The following is a 25,786-nucleotide window of genomic DNA, read 5'->3' on the forward strand; positions in this document are numbered from 1 at the left end:
AGCGACAACTTCCCTCTGCTACAGTGAACAGGATTTCAATTAGTAAATTGGAAAAAATGCTGACTGATCAGTACAACCATGATTTTAAAGAAAACCTCAGAGAAGAGAAGGAAATGTCAAGAGAAAACCACAGTTTCCTGGAAATAGCAGAACAATCAGCTGTTCTCCAGAACGGGAGCTATTGCCTGAAATTGCCTTTTAAGAAGAAAGAGGTATTTTTACCAAATAACTTTGCGGTAGCCAGGCAAAGGATTCAGGGCTTAAAGAAAAGGTTTCTGAACAAGAAAGGCTTCCACACAGAATATGCCGAATACATGAACAAGCTTCTCAGAAAGAACTATGCTGAACAAGTACCATGGCAACAATTGTCTGGTGAGAGTTTGAAGGTGTGGTACATCCCACATCATGGGGTCCACCATCCAAGAAAGGGTGGCCTGCGGGTAATGTTCAACTGTGGGGCCCCCTTCCAAGGAGTGTGTCTGAATGGTCAGCTCCTGCCGGGGTCCAATCTCACCAGTTCATTGTTAGGAGTGATTACTCGCTTCAGAGAGGAGCCAATGGTATTCATGGGGAGACATTCAAGCCATATTTCACCAGCTCAGAGTTGCTAAGGAAGATCAGGATTTCCTTTGTTTTCTCTGGTGGCCAAATGGAGATACCACTTAAGACCTCCTGGAGTATCGAATGACCGTACACCTCTTTGGTGCCGTTTCCTCTCCCAGTTGTGCGTCTTAAGGCCGATATATGCTTCTGCATTTTTCGAAAAACGGACTCATGGGAACGCCCTCGTCTCCGTGGAACGCCCTCTACAACCTCTCCGTCAGCCCTCGTAGAGCCTCGGACAGCTTGACGTGCACCTCCTTAATTTTGTAACTGTCCGTCGTACCTACGGAGAGCTACGGAGAGCTACGGAGAACCCCTTGGCTGTGATTGGTCAGTATTAAGTACCGCTTGCGTCAGGGGTAGGGGCGGGGTTGCCGTGATAGCAGGACGAACAGAATCCTTTGACCGCCATTGCGTGTAAAGTTTTTACAATTCATATTTCAGCTAAACGGTACATGTAAATCAGAATCTGAATTAAAATGTGATGAGAAATGGGCAGTGTAGTTGCTGAAAATGTGCGTATTTTATTGATGGAACGGCTAATTTGTAAATTTGCTCCGACTTTTCAGTAACCTAGGTAAATAAACCCTCAACGACGTCTAAACAAAAAACCGTTGCGCCACCAACTCTTCTAGCGGTGAATTGTTTTCAGCACCCACAGCCTACGGAGAACCATAAACGCAGTCTATCCGTCCGTATCCGTGCGTATCCGTGCGCCCGCCCATCCGTAAACGGAGACGCAGAAGCATATTTCGGCCTTTACGCCCTAACAAAAAACGGCAGATGACAACCAATCCCAGTGTTCAGCTGAAGCGCTACAAGCTGTTAAACACAACGTCTATGTGGATGATTGCTTAAAAAGTTCAGCTACAGCACAGAAGGCCATCCATATGATTGCAGAGCTCACTGCTTTATGTGCAAAAGGGGGTTTTCTCCCTGAAAAATTGATTAGCAACAGTTGCAGTGTTTTACAGGCCATTGCAGCTGATCAGAGGGCTCAAGACATAAAAGCGCTGGACCTAGACCGTGACCAGTTACCAGTGGGAAGAGCTTTAGGGTTGCAGTGGAGTGTAGAGACAGACTCCTTCAAATTTAAAATGGAGATGAAATCACAGCCCCTTACAAGACGTGGTATGTTGTCACTTTTTAGATTAGATTCAACTTTATTGTCATTGCACAGAGTACAGTACTGAGGCAACGAAATGCAGTTCAGCATCTAACCAGAAGTGGAAAAACAGCAAAAAGTGCAGAGCATGGCATGTGTAAAGTGCAATAAGTGAACAAATAGACACAAATAGACAAATAGTAAATAGTAAATACAAACAGCAATTGGGACAAGAATAGCAGCAATGAATAATAAGTGTAAATAAGTATGCAAATTGCAGGTGCAATGTAGTAGTGGTATAAGTGCAATGTTCAGTGCTGCAATAGTGCGTGATGACAGTCAAGCCAGGGTGGAATTACAGTCACTGATGGAGGTGGGGGTGGGGTGTTATCCCCGTGGAGTTTAGTAGAGTGACAGCCGTAGGAATGAAGCTGTTCCTGAACCTGCTGGTCCGGAAACGGAGGACCCTGTAGCGCCTCCCAGAGTTGTCCATTTCGATGCTGTGTTCCCCCAGCAGACATCTCTTGCTCTGGACAGCCTCAATGGTGGGGAGTGAGGAACCGGTGATGCATTGGGCAGTTTTCACCATCCTTTGCAGTGATTTGCGGTCCGCGACAGAGCAGCTGCCATACCACACTGAGATGCAGTTCGTAAGGATGCTCTCTATGGTACAGCGGTAGAAGTTCTCTAGAATCTGAGGAGACAGATGGGCCCTCTTCAGTCTCCTCAGAAAGAAGAGACGCTGGTGTGCTTTTTTTTTTACCAGGGATGAGGTGTTGAGGGTCCAAGAGAGGTCCTTGGAGATGTGGACACCCAGGAACTTGAAGCTGGCGACACGCTCAACCTCCATCCCGTTGATATGGATGGGGATGTGTGTGCCAGCTTTCTTCCTGTAGTCCACGATCAGTTCTTTGTTTTTTATGGTGTTGAGAGCCAAGTTGTTGTCGGCGCACCACACCGCCAGGTGCTGGACCTCCTCTCTGTAGGCCGACTCATCGTTGCCGCTGGTGAGGCCAATCACCGTTGTGTCGTCTGCAAACTTAACAATGGTGTTATAACCATGTACAGGTGTGCAGTCGAAGGTGAAAAGGGAGTAGAGGAGAGGACTTAGCACACAGCCCTGTGGCACGCCGGTGTTCAGGATGAGGGTTGAGGAGGTGTGGTTCTCTACCCTAACAGACTGGGGTCTGTTGGATAGGAAGTCTAGTAACCAATTACAGAGGGAAGTGTTGATACCCAGGTCACTGAGTTTCGTGATCAGTTTGGAGTGGATGACTGTGTTGAAGGCTGAACTGAAGTCTATGAACAGCATCCTCACATAGCTGTTGTTGTTGTCCAGGTGAGAAAGGGCAGAGTGTAATACCGTGGAGATGGCATCCTCCGTACTTCTATTGTTGCGGTAGGCGAATTGGAAGGGGTCCAGTGTGGGTGGTAAGCAGGTTTTTAAGTGAGCCAGTACCAACCTCTCGAAGCACTTCATGATGGTGGGAGTCAGTGCAACAGGGCGGAAGTCGTTTTGGCTCACTGCAGTGGAGTGTTTTGGCACCGGCACAATGGAGGTGGTTTTAAAGCATGTGGGGACAGCAGCTTGGGCCAGTGACAGGTTGAATATGTCAGTCAAGACCTCAGCTAGCTGCCCAGCACAGGCCCTGAGCACGCGTCCAGAGATGCTATCAGGGCCATTAGCCTTACGTGCATTAATCCTGCTCAGTGTGGCACACACGTCGATGGAGGAGAGTGTTAGGGGCTGGTTACCAGCTCAGTGTATGATCCCCTGGGGTTCCTGGCACCAGTCACTCTACAGGCTAAAATTATGCAGCAGGAACTCTGTAGGAGGAAATACGGTTGGGATGACAACCTACCCCATGTCATCCTACATCAGTGGAAAGAGTGGCTGAAAGACTTGGACCTGCTGGCAGTATTCAGTGTGACCAGGTGTATCAAGCCTGAAGGGTTTGGTATGATCGAACATGCTCAGCTACATCATTTTGCAGACTCCAGTGAAGGCGGATATGGAACTGCTACATATATTCGCATGTTAAACCAATGCGGTGACATTCAGGTTGCTTTTCTTCTTGGCAAGGCTCGAGTGACTCCACTGAAGGCTGTTACCATCCCCTGGTTGGAGTTGACCGCAGCGGTCCTTGATGTCAGAGTGGACTTGATGATGAGGGCAGAGCTTAAACTCCAGCTTGATGGTTCAATCTTTTGGACGGACAGCACTGCAGTGTTGAAGTATATCCACAATGAAGACAGGCGTTTTCAGACATTCGTGGCAAATCGGATCTCAATCATAAGAGAAGCATCTGAGCCATTTCAGTGGCGGCATGTTTGCACCAAAGACAATCCAGCAGATGAGGCATCAAGAGGGTTGAAAGTTGCTGATCTACTGAAGAACGACAGGTGGCTGGAAGGGCCTGCATTTCTTTGGAAAGGTGAGGAGAATTGGCCAACTTAGCATTGGACATGTTATTGGACGCCAATGATCCAGAGGTTGGACGGCAGGTGACCATAAATGCCATTAAGGTGGATAATAACCTCAGTCGTGCTAGACAGCTGATTGGCTACTTCTGTCATTGGAGGCACCTCAAAACAACTCCAAAAGCAACTCCAAAAGCCATAGTTACCTCAGGCAGTTGCATTCTTACAGTAGACGAGTTATCAGAAGCAGAAATGGCAATGATTCGCTACTGCCAACAACTGAGATTCAGTGAGGAGATTCCTCATGCAAAGCAAAAGTGAGTCGCCAGAGTTCCATATACAGGCTTGATCCAGTCCTGAATGATGGGCTCTTAAGAGTTGGAGGGAAATTGAGTAAGGGAGCAATGCCTGAGGAGGTTACACATCCACTCATCCTTTCAAAAGATCAGAATGTCTCTTCACTCATTCTCAAGCATGTTCATCAAAATCTGGGTCATAGTGGACACAGTCATACACTATCTGCTGTAAGGAAGAAGTTTTGGATTACCAATGCCAACTCGGCCGTACGGAAGGTCATCAGTGAGGGCGGGTTCTGTAGGCGCTATAGTGGAAGAGCTATAGAACAGAAGATGGCTGACCTTCCAAAGGTGAGAGTCCTCCCGGACCTACCACCCTTCACCAATACCAGAGTGGACTACTTCGGTCCCGTCGAAGTGAAGAGGGAAAGATCAACCTGTAAACGCTAAAGAGTCATATTTACTTGTATGGCAAGCAGAGCTGTCCACCTGGAGGTAGCTGTGTCTTTGGAAACAGATGCATGCATTAATGCCATTCGACGTTTCATCAGCAGGAGAGGCCAAGTGCTACAACTGAGGTCTGACAATGGCACCAACTTCATTGGGGCAGAACGAGAACTGAGGGAGGCTGTTGCTGCTTTAAACCACGACCAGATTGAAGGAGCCCTCTCTCAGGTCAGAATCCATTGGAGCTTCAATCCACCAGCAGGCTTGCATCATGGTGGTGTCTGTGAGCGGATGATCCGGCTAGTGAGAAGGGTCCTCAGCTCTGTGCTGCGCCAGCAAACACTAGATGACAATGGGCTGCATACAGTGCTTTGTGAAGTGGAGGCCATTCTCAATGATCGCCCAATTACCCAGCTCTCCAATGATCTGAACGACTTGGAGACGCTCACTCCTAATCATCTTCTACTTCTAAAGGGAAAATCAGCCCTGCCCCCTGGAGTTTTCAGGCCTCATATACAATTTTCAATACATGAAAACACGATGGAGACAGATTCAGTACATACCACACCCATGTTAGCAGTGCATATCCACTGGCCATGTCCGATACAGCGTCTTTAAAAGACGCGCGGATATGCACACTCACCCCGGTTGTTGTATGATCAGTGCTGCTGCCGCCCTCCACCATCCCCTTCTCCCCCATGCTGTCTGTATGTTCTATCCACCAGGGGGATTATACCTGTATTTCCCACCTGCAGGGAGTGCTTCCCTTAGATCATCCACTCCGCCAAAGTTAAATCTACATGTCCATGTCATGTAACAATAAATGCTCAAATCTAATACGTGATTGTCTTGACTAAAATGTATTTATGTAAAAGCAGATTATTATTATGTTCTCTTTTTCATTTTGCCCCCCCCCCTCCCCCCCGAAATGACTTATCTACTTTGTGGGGATTTGTGTGTATAAATACAAATAAATAAACCATTCAGCCCATCTTTTTTTTGTTATCTTAAGCTACAATAACACAAATCAGTAGAAATAATAAGTGGCATTTTACTTGAGGAACCACAGTACATTATAATAAACCACTTTTACAGTGTGTAAATTTCCAACATAAAACATTGTCGGCAGTTACTCAGGGATGATCAAATGTTTGCAGGAACCATTCAACCACTGGAGTATTGATGAATGACTGAGAGACTGCTATCCGGGGTGGGTGCCAGGGACATGCAGAGGGCTGGGAGAGAGGTGGGGATGATTCAACCACATGCCTCAACTCAGTCTGATCAGATTAGATTTTTGATGAAATAGGAGGTGACAAGAAGGAAGAAGGGAGAGAGAGAGAAAAGAGAGACAGGGCTAATAATTGAGTGAACTGGAATGCTAACCTGCATCAGCCCAAGGATCAGCACCACTCCCATCACACAGTGGAGGCATTGTGCATCTCTCATACCCCACACAAAGAGCTCCTTCAGCAGCCTGGATGGTACTTAAATGCTGCTCACACCACCACGACAGCTTTCCTTTCTTATTTTCTTACCCAGTCAATCTCTCTTTTCCCAAGGAACTAAACATGTAATTTGTTGTTTTCTGGTTGTGTGTGTGTGTTTGTGGGGTGGGTGGAGGGGTGTTATGTTTTGTAATCTTTGGTAAAGGAAGCAACCCCATAAAAAAAAAAACATACAGTACCCAATGTATTTTTCTAAGTGATGATGACAATAAGTATTTTGCAGTTTCTTCCCTTTTCTTTTATAATCATTGCTTTTCGGTTAAAAAAACCCAAAAGGAAACTGGAAAAAACTCCACAGTGTAAAACCCAAATTGGTCTTCTGAATGAAGCTTCGATTCAGGGATCCCATTTTACTGGAAGAAATGGCAAGCAGGATAGAATTACCAGGTATCTATGGGTCCAGACCCAGACCTGGCAAGCAATGAATTCACTATGTATGAACAAGAGCACTGAGAACCCAGTACCTTCTCTGTGTGATCCTTTTAGTCTGGTGCAAACTGATAATGTCTTTTCCAACACACTTGGAATGTGTTTTCCATCTCAACATCGTTGAAAGTCTGCTTTGTGTCACACAATGGTAAGTTTGTTCCTAAAACGGTGCTGATTCCCATACCAACAATCTCAGCCCATAGATACAGGGATCTGGCCCGCAGATAGCTGGCCTGACTGTACAGATTAGAAATTAGACTTAGAAATGTAGAAGGTTCCAATACTTTTAAGAAGGGAGATGTGGGATGGACAAAGGAAGAAATGTGACAGGTTAGCAACCTTCACTGTCAACAATCGTAGCACAGAAGATAAATTTAGCTGTTTGTGGAAATGTAACTCAAATGCCAAACCTGATTCTATCAAAACCTATGAGCTTATAGCCCACCTACTTTTCTCTGAACATTGCTACCGACCTGCCATCTCAAATAGCCTAATGTCAAATCAATGTTAAATACTATTTTGTCTTTGTTTTGCTTTTATTTATTTTTATGGAAACACAAAAGCTGGATATACAACACTGTGTGTGCCCTTTAAGACAGAGTCTAATTTCAGGGAAGTGAGGTTGTCAGCCAGACCCTGTGGTTTCCCTATTGTCCCCTCCAATTCTCCATCTGACGTGGAGCGCTAAGGGAAGAGTTCTAGGTTTCCGTCACAGTAGAAACCAGGGGCATACTAATGTCAGGCCAGGCCAGCTGCTCTCCATGTTTGGATGGATGAAGCTATCCCTTGCGGAAGGAAAATATATTGCAGTATATTGGAAAATATGATGTGATATATTAGGCAATATATGTCCATATATGGGATGTAATATTTATATTGTACGGAAATACATGGGATAATATATTGATGATAAATATATTACTAATATATTATAAACTATAATATATATTAATGTCATATATTGCAATATATTGCAGAATACAGCAATGATTGCCGTTTTCCATATATTGCAACATATTCAACATTAATATATAATATATGTGTTTATATATCCCAAAATATATGCAATTTTATATCTATAAAAACCACCATAATGTATTCCGATATATATGGGAATTTTTTTTGGTAATATATGTAAAGATATAGTGTCACATGTATGTTTAATACATGGTAGAATATATTTGAATTATATGTAAAAAAATATAGCAGCAATGTCGAATTCCTCCTTCAAAATGTCAAAATATTGTAAAATTGACATAATAGATAGTTACACCGGGATTACCCAGAAAACCAAAAACTGTTTTGTAAAAAAAAACAAAAAAAATGCCTATGTCTGGAGTTGAACCTGGAACCCTTCATTTACCAGCACAACTTCTCATCCAATTGAGCCATTCCAAGATCTAGACTTTGCAGCGTTCAGTTACTGAATAATAAAATAAGACGTTTCTCCTATGGCAATCATAGTCACATTTGGTCCAAGCTCAAACAGCTCAAATTCAGTAATATTTTCACATGTTAAGGTGAAACTTTGCAGGGTACTTCAGGCGGAAGTCACCTTAAAGCTTATTCCTGACGGGGGAATCCTAATTATATGGAAAGATGTACATGAAATAAATGTACAGATATGTGTTCAATATATTGTGGAATATATTTAAAATATAGGTAAAATTATATGGAAAAATATTTGAAATATACAATGACAATGATCGCTTCCAGCAAACTTCTTTTGAATTAGCCATTTCCCCCTAAATAAATGTCAATCTTACGGTATTTACGTTTTTGGGGGCACATTTTCAGTTAGCAGGTGGTACTGTTTGAATCGGGATTCCATTCGCAATAATGCCGTTGACAACCTTCTTAGAATACCTTCTAGATGGCTGCGCGGTTAGGGAATCAGGCTATTAATCAGAAGGTTGCCGGTTCGATTCCCGGAACCGCAAAAATGAAGCTGTGTCCTTGGGCAAGGCAATTCACCCTACTTGCCTCGGGGTATGTCCCTGTACTTACTATAACTTACCTGTAAGTCACTCTGGATAAGATCGTTTGCTAAAGGACTAAATGTAAATATCACCATATATGTCTGTACATTGTATGGGCATGTTCTCATTTATATACACATGCATTGTACAATATATCTTTCCATATAATTGTACATATATTTCAAATAAATTCTACCATATGTGAAGCATACATGTGACACTATATCTTTACATATATTACCCATACATTTTCCCATATAAAGCGGGATATAAATTGCATATATTTTGGGATATATAACCACATGTATTATATATTAATGTTCCATATATTGCAATATATGGAAAACGGCAATCATTGATGTATTCTGCAATATATTGCAATATGTTATATGAATATATATTAGTTTATAATATATTTTTAATATATTTATCATCAATATATTATCCCATGTATTTCCATACATTATATATTGGTCAATGTAATGGAAAATAATATATTACAATATATTAAAATGTATTTCAAATCATATATTGGTAAATATATTTTATTTCCGTATGGGATGTAATGTTACAGAACCTTCCCATCCTCCATTATCCATCCATCCATTATCTATCCATCCCTGCAGTCTGTCACAGAGATCGGTTAGTTGCCAAGCTCCAGGTACTGTGCATAGCAATGGATGAGTATATTCAAGGGACTGAATTGAAATTCTTCTCTTCTGGAACATGCCTGGGGTCATATGTTGTGGGAGAGGAGGCCCATGGAGCTACCCCCTCCCTCAAGCAACCTGAAACCACAGGGGTTTCATAACATGCAGGAGTCACATGTTTACTGAAGGCTACTTTGAGAGGCCCTATGAGAGTTAAAGGTACCCACCATTGTGGGCGAGTCTATCAAGTGACATCATCCCCCCTGACCACAAATGTTTATATTTTACTTTGGTCAGCTAGACTAGGTTCTACTAGGCAGATATTTCATGACCCTTCATTTTCGTAGGCCAGAAAGATCCAATATAAACATGTACACAGTCATAAATTTTTAGTTGAGTGGCATGTGAAAATGTCAAGGGTGTTGTTAGCCTTATGTGCTAAAAGAACACGAGACAGACCACTCAAATCAAGGTCAAAGCTAAACATAATCTATCATCTGGTCCAGTGAAAGCCCATACTAAGAAATCTGGAGTCTGGACATGGTCTAATGTACTGTTTATGTGACAATGCAAGTTTCTATGTTGCTATGACTACAAATAGTAGGATATGACCCTTAGATGACCTGTGCAGAGGTAATTCTTCCCCTTAGTTCTTTAAGGCAGAGCAGGATATTGTTTTGGCATTTTCAACAACTTCCTATAGTACCACAAAGTCTAGCGATGCAGTGTCATGCCCCTGAGGCCTGTGCGAGTGGCCAGGCAAGCAGTGAAGCCTGTTTCCGATTTCCCCAGTGGTCTGCCACTGCACCGCTAACCCACCACGGAGAGTGAATATTGCAGCATCAGCAAGACAGTCAAGTCCACTCAATCCCCTTGGCTCAGAGAGACTTCACTACTTAGAAACAAGGGCAAAAACAACATCAAGTCCAAAGAGGAGAATGAAGTGCAGCTAATGCTGTCAGAGACTTCTGACTGCCAACATAACAGCATGTAACCTAAGAGAAGCTTCTCAGTAGTTAATGTGATTTTAGTGCTGAAGAAATAATACAAAATATTGATAGGATATCAAGGCAGTCTACTTTGAGACAGAGAGGTTTCTTTGCCAGTCCCTCTACATGTTCAAACAGAAGTTCCACAGACCCGAGTTATCCGCATGCACACACCATTTTACTAGTTTTTGACTTTTACTAAGTGCCCTAGTAATCATAGCTCTTCCCTATTCCCACTCTGGGTAATTTGAAGGGAACATTTTCATTTGAGGAATAAGCCATAAGGTGAACCCTTTTATCGTTTCATCCCGCTTAACAGTCTGGCATCTACACAATCTTTAGCTCATAAAAAAGGAAGAGTTGTGCTAAGCTACCAAAAAAAAGTCAGTCGCTGAAAGTCCAGTCGATTGTCGATGCGTCTATGTTTTATGCAGAACTAGTTTTTTCAGAGCGTAATAGGATTTTGGTGGCACGGCTCGACACGAGTTTGTTCCATACCAATAAGGTAGCTGATTTTTGTCAACAGAGTGGCACGATGGATGGATATGGTTGGCACGTCACCTGGATGATCAGAAATTCGGCCCCTGACAGTGTTTTGCATGTGGTACACTTCGGCTGCAAAAGTGCCTGTGGGACCAGCCTGTGGGTGCTTGTTTTTTGCAGGACTGTGTTGCACAGACTTATGTCGTTGTTGTAATTGTGCCAACACAAAAGAAACTGAGGAACTGGAAAATAATTGTCTTGACACTGACAGTGAGGACTGAGTGTCCTTAATCTGTTATTCCTTATTCAGTTTTGTACAGTTTTATATATCATATTTCATGAAGATAGTTTTTATGGTTGATCAGTGTTGTTTTCATTTGTGGAAGAATTAATGAATGAACGAACAAACAAATGGTCATTGGTATGAGTACAATTATTAATGACATAAGTCTGTGCAACACAGTCCTGCAAAAAATAAACATCTGCCTGTCTCACAGGCACTTTTGCAGCTGCAGTGTATCACATGTCAGGGGCGGGGTTTCTGATCATCCAGGTGACGTGCCAACCATATCCATCCATCGTGCCACTCCAGCGTTCTATGCGAGCAGGCGGCTTGGATTTGTGGTTATTGAAGGGGTTTTTGGTCACTGTAAAGGGTAAATGGTGCCCCATAAAGATACATGTAAAAATGTTCGCAGCCCTACACATTGGCGAGAGCTTCACGTTCCGTTTGCGAGTATTTTTGTTCGATGGAAGACAAGGCTCTGCTTGCATAGCTTATCACTCTGGCTGGTTCATGTGGGCCACTTCTCTGTGCCAACACGGCCTCAAGACCCACAGGACTTGCATCACCCACCAGTTCAGAGTTTGTATGGGTCAAAGTAGGTCATGACAGCATCACTTGTCAGACTTTGTTTCATTTTGTCAAGGGACGTCTGGTGTTCCTCTGTCCAAGTCCCATGACCATTGTTTTGTAAGTTCCCTCAAAGGTTGAGTCATAGTGGCAAAATCTTTAATGAGGCGGGCGCTGTAATTTGCCATGCCGAGAAGACTGCGGACCTTGCTGGCATTAGTTGGGGCAGCAGCATCATGCAGCGCTTGAACCTTCTTGGGATCAGGAGAGAAACCGCCATCTGAGAATGTTTAACCGAAGAAGTCCAGAGTGGTTTGTGCGTAGGAGCATTTGGCCTTGTTAAGAGTCAGATTCTTCTCCTTAACCCTTGTGTTATCTTCGGGTCTCTGACCCACCGTCATATTGCGACAACTTTACCACATACAAAAACAAAGTGAAGCATTTTCTTTTAATCGTCGGGCTGTCTCACGCTAGCCTGGCTCTGCCCTCCTACGTACTTCCGCTCAATTTGTATTTTGCTTCTTTACTAGGTCTGGGAGTTTGACTTTGAAGTCGGTTTTCAGAAACACATTTTTTGAAAGTCCAATCAGCGAACAGAGGGAGTGGCTTAGAACGATGACGTTAATGTCGTGCACTAGTTTGAGTAGTTCAGTAATGGCGGCGGAGAAAGATGCGAGCGAAGATATTCTGCGGTTGTGGCAACGCTGCCGAATATCCATAGGTTAAAGCCGGAGCAAGAACATTCCTTGCTGAGTTTTGTTGGTGGCCATGCAGTGGCGTTTGGGAAGCCCCCGCAGCCCCCGCGAGGCAGGGGGGCCCCCACGCCCTGAGGGGCCCCGATCTGCATATCCAAAAACAGACTAGGGCTATGTAAAAAAATATATATATATAAATAATACTGAGGCGCTCATTGAGGGCCCCAAGTTTCAACTGCCAGGTAAAGGAATTCCGTAATGTAGGCAACGTAACCGATTTTCATCCACTTCCATGGGCTAAATAGTCTCAAAATCCCTGAATCTGGCAACAATGGCTTTTGCGTATCTTACGTGCCTTTTGCGCCATTACGCCAATTGAACGCGCACATTTCAAAAATGCTAATCATTACATTCTGCTAGATGACGGTAGAGACATGAGTAAAAGAAAATATGCAAGCGGTGTTCAAAAGCGCAGCAATAAACTGTTGTCTGAACAAGCTCGAGCAAAACACCCGAAGATTACACACTTATTTAGACCAGCCAGAGAGAAATATTATCAACATCTCCACTGACGAAACACGACGGCAGCCGCAGGTGGCTAGCAGTAGCACGTCTTCACCAGCAACCAACAATTAACATACTTGCTCAGTCTACTTATTGGCAAGAATAAATGTTTTCCTTTCCTCCATTGATTGTGTGTTATTTCGGCGATGCTATCCTTGGTGCTAAACTATCAGAAGGCTAGTGCTGTCTTTGGTTTTGAACAATGACAAATGTGTGGCGCCCTCCTGCGGAAACCCTTCACATTGTGAACATTTGGGTCTTTCTGGGTATTCTACATATTTGGAAACTACCAACTCTCCTGAATACAAATATGTTTAAATCACTCAGATATCTTTATTAAAACTGAAGTTACATAATTTTAAAGTTGACCCGTGTCAAAAAGTGATAAGGGAGAAAATTGCATTCAAAGATTCCACTCTGTTTCATTCTAATTCTGTGGCGAATGGAAAGGAAATCCTTTTGTTCGTAATCTCATTGTGAATGTAAATGTCAGTTTAAGTATAGGCTACATTAACTTTAACTACATTAACTATAGAAAACAGCAAAAATCTCAATTTTGACAGAAAACGATTTTCGATATTTTATGGCTTATAGCCAACAATGAGCGGCCGCGACATCCGACGTGTTTCCGCAGGACGACACAAAAAGGGTGCTGTTGTGCTTTTGTTATTTTTAAACTTTTTTTTATTTCTCTCTCACATTGGTGAATATAGGCTATAGTTAAAGGTAGTATAAGATAGGATGGAGATCCCTTTTTGGTGGATTTAGGGGAGGGGCCTTGAGCTCCGACTTTGCGTGGGGGCCTCTGCCAAGTCCCGCCCGCCATTGTGGCCATGATGTTGTGGCCCTTCTCCCCACGGGGTTCGGGAAAAGTTTGATTTTCCAGCTACAGCAGCTAGCTCCGTTACAGTAGTGGTGAAGAAGTTGGCTAAGGAGAACGCTTGCGATTGGTTATGGCAAATCAGAGTGGCTCTGGGCAGATCCAAAAGTTTTTAACTTCAACAGAGGACCCACCAGAGGACCACCAAGGAAGTTACGTTTGTCAATGGAGCGATCCCAGACCCTCTGTACAAATGAAATGTACGAGGGTCTGGTTAGGACCAGGCTAGTCTCATCGTGAAGGTTAAAATAAAATGCATTTTATTTGTTTTTGTATTGGGTAAAGTCGTCGTAACACAACGATGTTTCTTTGTGAACATCATGTGACCCGATGGCAGCACAAGGGTTAAGTCGCTGAAATGTGGATTTTATTTGTTTATTGGTTTTCATTTTTTTAGCAGACAACCATACTTCAAACAAGCACATACATCAAAAACAACACATAGATACAACAACATCGGCTCAGCTACACACATACAACACAATACAAATTATGAATAAAGAAAGAAAACAGATACACAGCAAAGTACTCTCTCTTACGATTTTTCAAAAACAATCCCTGTAACATAATGTCAGAAACGTTGGGTTCCAGATAGTTCAGATAAGGTTCCCAAACTTTATAAAATTGTTTAGATTTGGAATGTATCACACGTCAGGTACTCTAGAGGTACTAAATCAAACAAAACATTATGCCAGCCCTTAACAGTCGGCTGTTTATCGCTTATCCACTGTAATAATATATTCTTCCTAGCTGCATATGTAAGAATAGAAAAGAGCCTCTGGTTTTTTAACACTACATATCTAGAAGGGAGACCTAGAATAAGAGACTTTGGATCCATCTGTAAGTTTTGCCCAAGTATCTTTTCAATTTCTGTCAAGACATTAGCCCAGTATCTTTGCAGTTTATGGCATGACCAAAGGCAATGGGTTAGAGTACCAATCTCTGTTTTACATTTAAGACACATTGGCGACAAAGTTGGATTAAAATGATGTCTGCGGTTGGGGGATATATGCATTCTATGTAAATTGTTTAGCTGTATAGATTTGTCTCGATTACAGACTGAAATGGATTTAGCGTAGACCCAAATATCGTCCCACTTATTGTCATCGATTGTGACAGAAAGTTCACTCTCCCACTTTTCTTTAAGCTCTTGCAAAGCCACAGTTGCCAGAGTACGCATAGCTCCGTAGAGTAGACTAATAGACAATCTCCAAAGTGTTGCAAAAAGTACTTTCTCAAGATGAGATGCACCAGGGTTATCAATTAGGGTTGTACTGTGCAATATATAATGTCTTATCTGTAGATAACGAAAGAAGCTCTGTCTGGGGATATTATATTTCTCAACCACTTGGTGAAATGACATTAATGTATTATCAGAAATTAGGTCTTTCAACACATAAATGCCACAATCCTGCCACTGTCTGAAGCCAGCATCAATAAGTCCTGGTTGGAAATCGGGGTTGTTCAACATAGGAGTGAAAACTGATGTTACTTTTGACCTCCCCTCAAGTCTACGTGTCAGTTTTAACAGTTTTAAAACTCTTAACAAACAACATGTTCTTCAGTGGGTATTTAGATAGGGAGGTTTCCACATCCAGCCAGACAGAGGCTGGCTCATTTACGATCCAATCATATATATATCGCAAATGAGCACAAAGCTGGTACTTTCTCAAATTTGGTCAATCTAACCCACCTTCAGAGCTTGGCAGTTGTAAGCTTTGGTCTTTAGCTTTAGCTTTGGTCTACGTTTGCTCCATATAAATGCACTAAGCCAACCGTTTAGTTTTTTCAAGACTCCATTTGAAAATAAAACTGGGATCATTTGGATAGGGTAAAGCAATCTAGGCAATATGTTCATCTTAATAAGAGCTATCCGACCCAGCCAGGAGACTGGCAAAGAGTTCCAACGCTCCAAATCTAGCCTCACCTTCTCAAACAATGGAACAAAGTTAGCCTTATACATTTGCTCAAATGTAGGGTTTATGAATATACCTAAATAGATAAACAGGGCTCTCAAGTTTTGAAGACAGGCAAGAGTGACATCCCCCCCCCCCCCACCGTCAGGGGGTCAACATTTATTAATTAATTGCTTTTTACCTGACATCTTTGTAAGGCAGCAACGATTAATGCATCCATGGCCAGGATATAACAATAAAAAATGACATTATTTTAAAAGTTAAAGGAATCGGGACTGTTTACATTCCGCTCTGGGTTCGATCCTGCCACCTCTGACATCCCAAGCGCCGCCACTACCAACTACGCCAACGAAAAGCTAGATAACCGTTGATGTGGGTGGCCTGTTACTTACCTGACGAGTGAGTTTCACCGATACACACCGGCTACATCTATGAACTACTTGTTCTGAGCAGGTGTTGTCATTGAACAGGCTGTAAAACTGTTGGTTAAGAGACTCGAGAAAAACTGATGCTAATTATCTGGAAAACATTTTTTAACAGCAGTTAAGTTGTCTTTGTTTGTGTCAAACAAGTTGTGAATTTGTTGTAACATTAAAACAGGAGATCATAAATGTGCTCAAAATGCTCGAGCTCCAGCGGTTTGCTTTGTAGTTGAACAAAACCTTCGTAAGACGTAGCAGAATCCCAAAAAATGACAGGAAATGCTTTTTTCCCATTGTTGCATTAAATCTTACCCAGATACAATGGTGCTATTTTCCGATTGGCTATTGTATAGACCCTTTCTTTTTTTTGATTGGCTGATAAGTGGCAGGTTCGACTAAGAACTCCAGGGGAGACGCGCTTGACTGCCGGTTCCATAGTGAGAGTGGGGCGGCCAGAGGAATTTTGGTTGGGTGCTGCGGCATATTAAATATATTATAAATATTTTTTTTCGGCGTGAGAAATACAATGTGTGGCGGGAGGGCGTGACTAAACACCGAAATGAGTGACTGTCACTCTCAATGCGTGACACTTGAGAGCCCTGGATAAAGCCCCCTGGGGACCACTTAAAAGGGAAAAAGGCAGTGTTGTAGGTATTGAGCTCAGGCATCCCAGCGGCATGGCCTCTGATTTTGTCAAATTAATTTTATATCCAGAAAATTTGCTTAACAAACCAACAACATCAAGTAGCACAGGTATTGATGTTTCCGGACTTGAAATATAAATTAAGACATTGTTGGCATAAAGGCTTATCTCATGATGTACATTGTCTATTTGTAAGCACTGGATGGAGGGTATTGTCCTTATGGCCTCTGCCAATGGTTCGATAACCATGGCAAACAAAAGGGGGGACAATGGGCAGCCCTGCCTTGTTCCTCTATGCACAGGGAAACCGTCAGACCTCAGTCCATTAGCAAGGATGGCTGCTTGAGGATTATTGTAGAACCTTGACACATCTAATAAAATCATCCCCTAAACCAAATTTCTCCAAGCAGTAAAATAAATATGACCATTCAACTCGGTCAAAGGCCTTCTCTGCATCCAGAGAAAGCACTAAACCATCAACTTGTCTACGATGGAAGACCTGAATGATATTAAGAAGATGCCTAACATTGTTATAAGAGTTTCTCCCCTTTATGAAACCAGTTTGATCCTCTTTTATAATTTTAGGTAGGAGACCTTCAAGGCGTATAGCCAAAAATGTTGCCAAGATCTTCCTGTCTACATTTAGAAGGGATATGGGCCTATAAGAGGCACAGGACTCAGGACATTTCCCCTTTTTCAGTATGAGTGAGATATTTGCTTCTTTCAAGGTCGGGGGTAACTCTTTATTTGAGAAAGCATCATTAAACATGTTGACTAAAGGGTCTACTAATACGTCTGAAAACTCTTTGTAAAATGTACTGCTGTACCCATCCGGTCCACCAGCTTTCCCATTCTGAAGAGTTCCTATGGCATTAAACACCTCTTCTCTGGAAATGGGTGAATTAAGAGCAAGTTTATGTTCTGATGGTATAGTGGGCAAGTTTAGCTGGTCAAAGAACTCATCCATCAGAACAGACGCATCCCCTGGCTGCTCAGTACTATAGAGATCATGATAAAATATCTTAAAGGTGTCATTTATAAGCTTATTATCATATATACAGCTGCCTTGAGCATCACAAAGGGCTGCAATGGTTTGTGACTGCTCTTTTTTTTGTGAGATATGCTTGGTATTTTCCAGGTTTATCCCCATGTTCATAAAACTTTTGTCTTTAAATCTGACTTTAACTTCCTCATCTTGTGTTAAAAGGTTGTCCAAGGTTGTTCTAATTGCAGATATTTCTGTCAAAATAGTGGTAGATGGGCACTCAACATAAGCATTTTCTTTAGTTTTAAAGTCAGCCATTAACAGATTCTGCCTTTCTCTTTTTTGCCTTTTTTTACTTGCTGAAAAGGAAATAATCAACCCCCGTAGCATATGCTTTAGCAGTTTCCCATGGTAAGGCCGGGTTGTCTGTGGATTGGGTGTTAATGGAGATAAAGTACTGAAATTCAGTGGTAAAATGAGTAACAAATGTATGATCTTTCAAGATTGATGTGTTGAGTCTCCAGAACTTCACTTCCCTATTTACACCCTTGATGTAGAGGTCCAAAACTACCTTGGCATGATCAGAAATCAAAATACTACCAATAGAGCAAGACAAAACCCTGTGCATCGCGAGACCTGACAAGAAAAAGTAGTCAATCCTACTGTGAGAGCCATGAGCCCTTACGGAAGGAAAATATATTGCAGTATATTGGAAAATATGATGTGATATATTAGGCAATATATGTCCATATATGGGATTTAATAATTATATTGTACCGAAATACATGGGATAATATATTGATGATAAATATATTACTAATATATTATAAACTATAATGTATTTTCATGTAATATATTGCAATATATTGCAGAATACAGCAATGATTGCCGTTTTCCATATATTCAATACATATTCAACATGAATATATAATGTGTTTATATATCCCAAAATATATGCAATTTTAAATCTATAAATACCACCATAATGTATTCCGATTTATATGGGAAAATGTATTGGTAATATATGTAAAGATATAGTGTCACATGTATGTTTAATATATGGTAGAATATATTTGAATTATATGTAAAAAATATAGCTGTAAGCAGCAATGGTGAATTCCTCCTTGAAAATGGCAAAATATTGTAAAATTGACATAATAGTTACACCGGGATTACCCAGAAAACTAGAAACTGTTTAGTAAAAAAAAAAAAAACACACATTTCTGGAGTTGAACCTGGAACCCATCGGTTACCAGCACAACCTCTCATCCAATTGAGCCATTCCAAGATCTAGACTTTGCAGTGTTCAGTTACTGAAAAATAAAATAAGACGTTTCTCCTATGGCAATCATAGTCACATTTGGTCCAAGCTCAAACAGCTTTAATTCAGTCATATTTTCACATATTAAGGTGAAACTTTGCAGGGTACTTCAGGGGGAAATCACCTTAAAGCCTATTGCTGACGGGGGAATCCTAATTATATGGAAAGATATACATGAAATAAATGTACAGATGTGTTCAATATATTGTGGAATATATTTTAAATGTAGGTAAAATGTATGGAAAAATATTTGAAATATATGACAATGATCGCTTCCAGCAAACCTCTTTTGAATTAGCCACTTCTCCCTAAATAAATGTCAATCTTACGGTATTTACGTTTTTGGGGGCAAATTTTCAGTTAGCAGGTGGTACTGTTTGAATCGGGATTCCATTTGAAATACTGCTGTTGACAACCTTATTAGAATACCTTCTAGATGGCTGAGCGGTTAGGGAATCAGGCTATTAATCAGAAGGTTGCCGGTTCGATTCCCGGAACCGCAAAAATGAAGCTGTGTCCTTGGGCAAGGCAATTCACCCTACTTGCCTCGGGGTATGTCCCTGTACTTACTGTAACTTACTGTAAGTCACTAGATAAGATCGTCTGCTAAATGACTTAATGTAAATATCACCATATATGTCTGTACATTGTATGGGCATGTTCTCATATATGTACACATGCATTGTACAATATATCTTTCAATATAATTTTACATATATTTAAAATATATTCTACCATACATGAAGCATACATGTGACACTATATCTTTACATATATTACCCATACATTTTCCCATATAAAGCGGCATAGATTATGGTGGTTATTTATGAATACATAATTGCATATATTTTGGGATATATAACCACATATATTATATATTAATGTTCCATATATTGCAATATATGGAAAACTGCAATCATTGCTGTATTCTGCAATATATTGCAATATATTACATGAATATATATTATAGTTTATAATATATTAGTAATATATTTATCATCAATATATTATCCCATGTATTTCCATATATAATATATTGGTCAATGTAATGGAAAATAATATATTACAATATATTAAAATGTATTTCAAATTATATATTGGTAAATATATTTTCTTTCCGTAAGGGAGGTGCAGAAATGAAAGTATACGCTTTATCAGAAGTGTGAATTGTTCTCCAAACATCAACAAATCCTAAATCCTCACAAATAGAACAGAGTGCCTTAGGCCGAATCCCAATACTCCCCCTTACCCCTTCCCCTTAGTTTTGCGCGTTCCCGTGAGAGCTAGTGGTGTCCCAATACTCTTTTCGTAGGTGGGGGAAGGGCTAAGACTAAGGGGTAAACACCCCTTAAAACTAAGTAAGATCAGGAGCTTACTTGAAGCCTAGGGCTATGTGAAAACTGCGCGACCGGCAACAATGGCGACCAAATCATCCAGAGAGTCCGATAAATGTAATATTTTCGGCTTAATTAATTGATCAAATTAAATTAAAATTATGACAGTCTTGTTTTGTGTTGTATACAGTCATGAACATATATATTTGCAACCATTTTCCTAATTGAAACGTTTCTAAAAATCGCTAGTTTGGTACGCTAATGTTACAGTTCTGAATTGCACAACAGTCACGCATTTCTTTGACTAGCATGTCTACAGTTCTAAGTAAACTCCATTAGCAGCGTATTTCGTTTAATATCAGTGCATAACACTACTTGCTTTGGAGATATCGATACGTGCTAGATGACGTACCTGTAACCAAGTGGTGTCCCATTTCCTAGGGCTGTGTAGCCCTTACCCCTTACTTTCGAGGGCCAAGGGCTAGGGGTAAATTAAGGGGAAGGGGGAAGGGGTAAGGGGGAGTATTGGGATTCGACCTTAGCCTGTGGTGAAAGAGACATAGCTTTAGAAGGTATCAAGAAGTGGGTTTAGTATGCAGTTAAAATCTCCACCTACAATGGCAATACCTGACTGAATCTCAGAAAAGTCCAAGAATACGTTAGTTTTAAAGTCAGAAGGGTGAGCAGGAGGGTAGTACACGTTCAGTATAGATATAACTGTACCATGCAAGATGCCCTTTACTATAACATATCGGCCACTTTTATCTTTAATACAGTCCAGCAATGAAAACTGCAAGTTCCTTCTCACCAATATAGCCACTCCTCTACTTCTGGAGGTGAATGAGGAAAAAAACACGTGAGTAAAACCTTCCTTCTGCAATTTGAGATGCTCTTCATCATCCAAGTGCGTTTCTAGCAGGAGAGCAATATCAATATGCCCTTTCCTCAAAAACTTTCTTCTTTTAACAGGACTATGAACCCCTTTTATGTTCCATGTACATAGACGTAACTTATTACTCGCCATATAGGCCAACTTTAGTCTTTATGTAGAGAGAGTATGCTGAGAACATGAATCCTAACACATATAATACGACATGTGCAGTCACTGAGCCAATAGAAGAAAAACAAAAAAAGTAATGTGAACAAGAACTACTATACAAAAAAAAAAAAAAACGAAACTTAAATTTTCAAGGGGGTTGTCCCGCTACCTAACCTGCAGGGAGTTCCAAACATCGCCCACGGCAAGACTAAAGAGCTTGCCACCCAATCTTCATTCCTCACCACCATCGTCAAAAAAACTAAACAACAACACGTCAGCCTACTGACAGTGGCTATACTTGGCAGGTAGAATATAAAGTCTACGTACAAATAAACTCAAACAGGAGGTAACGTACCGCATTAATCTTCAAAAATCAGTGTCCGAGTCCAGTCATCAGTCTGGCATACCTTTGTGTCCTTCTTCTAATGACTGTGCGAGTAATGCAGCATCTTTCGGAGAGTCGAATCTCTTCTGTTTACCATCGACCATCACCCTTTAAGTAGCCGGATAGAGCAATGCATAGATCGTTCATTTTCCTGAGTCGGGTCTTCGTGTCATCAAATGCCTTACGCCGCCGAACCACCTCCGCCAAGTAGTCATTGTCATCGTACCGCATCCTTTACCCCCTGTTTGTCTTGAAAGTTGTGAAACTTCAGTATAAATGGTCTTGGACGCTGGTTCTGACTGGGTTTCGGTGCCAATGATCTGTGAGCCCTGTCAAGCTTTAAACAACCATCTTTCACAGTCATTTGGAGGTGTTCTGGTATCCACGTTTCAAAAAAATCCACTGGATTTGTCCCTTCGGAGCCTTCTGGTATGCCAACCACACGAACATTGCATCTACGACCTCGGTTGTCAAGATCATCGATGTGCTCGAACATGTCGCGCACTTGTTTTTCAAGGGATGCTATCCTAGCTTCTGAGGCTATATTTGTGTCCTCGACATCTGAAATTCGTTTTTCAGCCTCTCCTACGCGTGCTGCAATTGCTTGCAACTGTGCTGTCTGCTCTTTAATGGCCTCCAAGACTGTGGAAACTTTTGTGTCTATCACCATAGTGAGTTTGTCAGTGATGTTGTCCAAAGCTTGAATAATATTTGGCTCCATCCCTGGGCTAGCAACCGCTAGTTCACCGCTAACACCAGTTCCCTCAGGAGTATTCTTCACCACTTTCTTCGACGCTTTTTTCATGCTTTCTGAATTTTGACGAAAATAATGATCTAGACTCATGTTAGAGTACCCCCCCTACAAAATTCCATACTTTTACTATCCAGACATGGTAGATTAATATATAAACTCTGATAAATGCCACTGGAGCTGGCTTACAATGCTGTTCACTCTACGGCGCCATCTTGTTCCCCCCAGGAAATCGAAATGTGGACCTTAAAGTATGATCATGGCTAGCCTTCGTTCTGCCAAACACCAGAATGTCATCACTCAGGTTAATGACTCCTGGGATACCATCCAGGGCTTGCTGAATGGTATTTGGAAATACCTCTTCTGCCGAGGAAACTCTCTTAAATTTAGTTTTGAGAAAAATCTGGCTCCATTGAGCGCTTGTATTATATCATCTACTGTTGGTGTGAGATGTCTGTCTCGCTCAATGGCTTGGTTTGGTATCCTCATATCGACACAGGAACAATTGGAGAGACCCATGGAGTGGGCCCTTCCACCTTCTCCATGATGTCAAGTTCCTCTAAATGTTGTAGTTCAGCTTCAATTCGCTTCCTTACATGAAACGGTACTCTTCTGTGAGGTTGCATGACTGGAGGAACGTCTTTCTTTATGTGCAGCTTGACTTGAATGTCCTTTAATTTTCCTATCCCATGAAAGAGGTCAGCATATTCAGTAAGGAGATCACCCGTTGCATTCATCTCCGTTTGGTTTGAGGTAGTCATAGGGTGCACCGGCCGCTCTGGAGATGTGCGAAGCGTGTTAGCCACTTTGATTAACCACAATTGACTGGCAGTGTCATAACCAACTAAGCTGCCGTTGCTGCCTTGAAGTACTTGGAAAGTGGCGTTTGCGAGTCTTAATTTGGATTCCACCAGGGAGGTGAATTTTCCCAGGGTAGGCAGTGGGGTGCTTGAACCATAAGGGAAGATGTAGGGCTGTCCCCGACTAAGATTTTCTTTGGTCGACCAAAACTCGACTAAAACGTCTGAAAATCGACTACGTAGAAGCTGAGTGGGGAACGTTGCAACAGAGAAAGATTTTGTCTTGGCCGGAGAAGATAATGTCATTTGATTTGGATGTGATTCTTATAATAGGCATATTCCTTTTTCAAACCAGCGCGTTAGCATGAGTGAAGTAGGGCCAGACCAAGAATCAAGCATCACTTGTATATTACAGTCACTGACCTTTATCTTTGCATGTGGGAGATTAGTTTTTTGTCGGTTAACTGTGTACACATTCCTCAGAAGACTGTGTCTGCTGTACCAGCTGCCTGAGGTGTAGTGCTGCTGCTTCCACTGGTGTGTACATTATGCACTTCATGTCTGTCTTTGATGCCGTTTTGTGGCCGTTTAGAGCGACAACATCTGGCAAAATGTCCTTGTCTTCCACAAGCATTGCATGTTTTCCCCCGTGCCGGACACACCATTCCCTCACAGTGGGGGAAAGTACCGGAGTAGTTGTGGCATCTTTTATTCCCGCCTCTCTTTCCATTTCAACAGCCATAACATCCTCCCGTGAATTTCCTTGTGCTGACCCTTGTCGCGTTCGTTCCATACCTGATGCTTAAGTCTCAGCAAGCGTCATAGTTCTGCCGAGTGACAGGAGCTTCGTCAACGTTATCTCTGGTTTCTGTAGAGCCTGACGCCGCAATTTGTTGCACATGCACGTTTGGATGATCATCGTTTTGATCTCTCTTTCGACATCTGGAAAATCACAAGTTGCTGACAAGTGCCACAAGTAGTCTTACGTGGTAGGAATCGAGTGTTTCCCCTGCAAGTTGTTGAGCTTGCCTGAATTTGTAAGTCTCATAGGCTATGTTGATTTTAGGGGAAAAGGATTCACTTAGCTTGTCTCTTGCGCATTTATAGTCTTTAGCTTCTCCGGTGTCCGGAAGTGTGTCAAAATGTCCTGTACACCATGTCCAGCTTAATGCAAAAGCATCGCACGTTTCCTCGCATAATCTTTTATATCTAGAGCAACTATGAAGTTTTCCAAGCGCTGTAACCACTTCTTCCAGTGGAGGGATGAGGTTTGATCCTCGTTGACATAAAAATCAGGGAACGACGGCAGTGCAGTTGCCATGTTTGAAGTGATAGTTAAGAGTTAATCCTCGTCGCCAGTGTATTGTATCAATAAATCTCGGGCACAGTAAAATTGCTTTTATTTCCTTTGGTAAATGTATGTCCCAGTTACAATAATTTGCGTCTCATGCTAACACCACCATATTTATTTCTGTTGTCCCGCTGCTTCTGCAGTCTCAACACCACGAACCAAGCTTAAGCGCCCAAGAGGTGGAAGAGGTAGTTTCATTATTGGATTTGGATAAAAGCGTCTGCTAAATGAATAATAGTGTCACATTTACAGGTTTAGCAGGGTTTGCTTGTTTAAGATAGAAATACTTCATCTATTTTTAAGTATTTATTTAGATGTGGCACCACCTTAATATTGTTTTTTATTGGTCAATGATTACATCCTTACAGACCTCACACCAATACCATGTCGGGGAGGAAAGAGCATTTGCCATAGTTATGTTTGATCAGGGTTGATCAATAAGGTTTAGGGCGGTTCGCATCCGAGGCCCATTTGAAGAATCTGGTCAAAGCGAACTGGTCCCTGGCTGGTTCATAAGATTGTTCAAATATTGTTCTGGATATCTTGGTACAGTTACAATATAAAGTTGAATGTTTGTTTTGTCATGTTAGCTTTGTGTAGATACCAAGGATTACTTGGTTATCTTTCAGGAAGAAGGAGTAGTTACTAGAATCAAGATGTCAGTAAACACAACATTTAAACAAAGTAACAGACATTACACAAATATCCCTCTCATAATTCTCCACCTTATACTCTGGTAGAAGTACACGCAGGTGCACTTCGGCATCACGATGGTCACAGGGTGGCAATGGCAGAATGGCCAGTTTGGTTCTCATTTTACGACCAAACATCAGTTTGAAAGGCGACACGCCAGTCATGGCATGTGGAGTTGCATGGTAAGTCTGTAGGGAAGCGGTCATTGTCTCCTTCCATGGAGTAGCCTGTACAATGGCAGCTT

The sequence above is a fragment of the Hypomesus transpacificus genome, chromosome 13 (assembly GCF_021917145.1).
Source record: "Hypomesus transpacificus isolate Combined female chromosome 13, fHypTra1, whole genome shotgun sequence".
NCBI classification, from domain to species: domain Eukaryota; kingdom Metazoa; phylum Chordata; class Actinopteri; order Osmeriformes; family Osmeridae; genus Hypomesus; species Hypomesus transpacificus.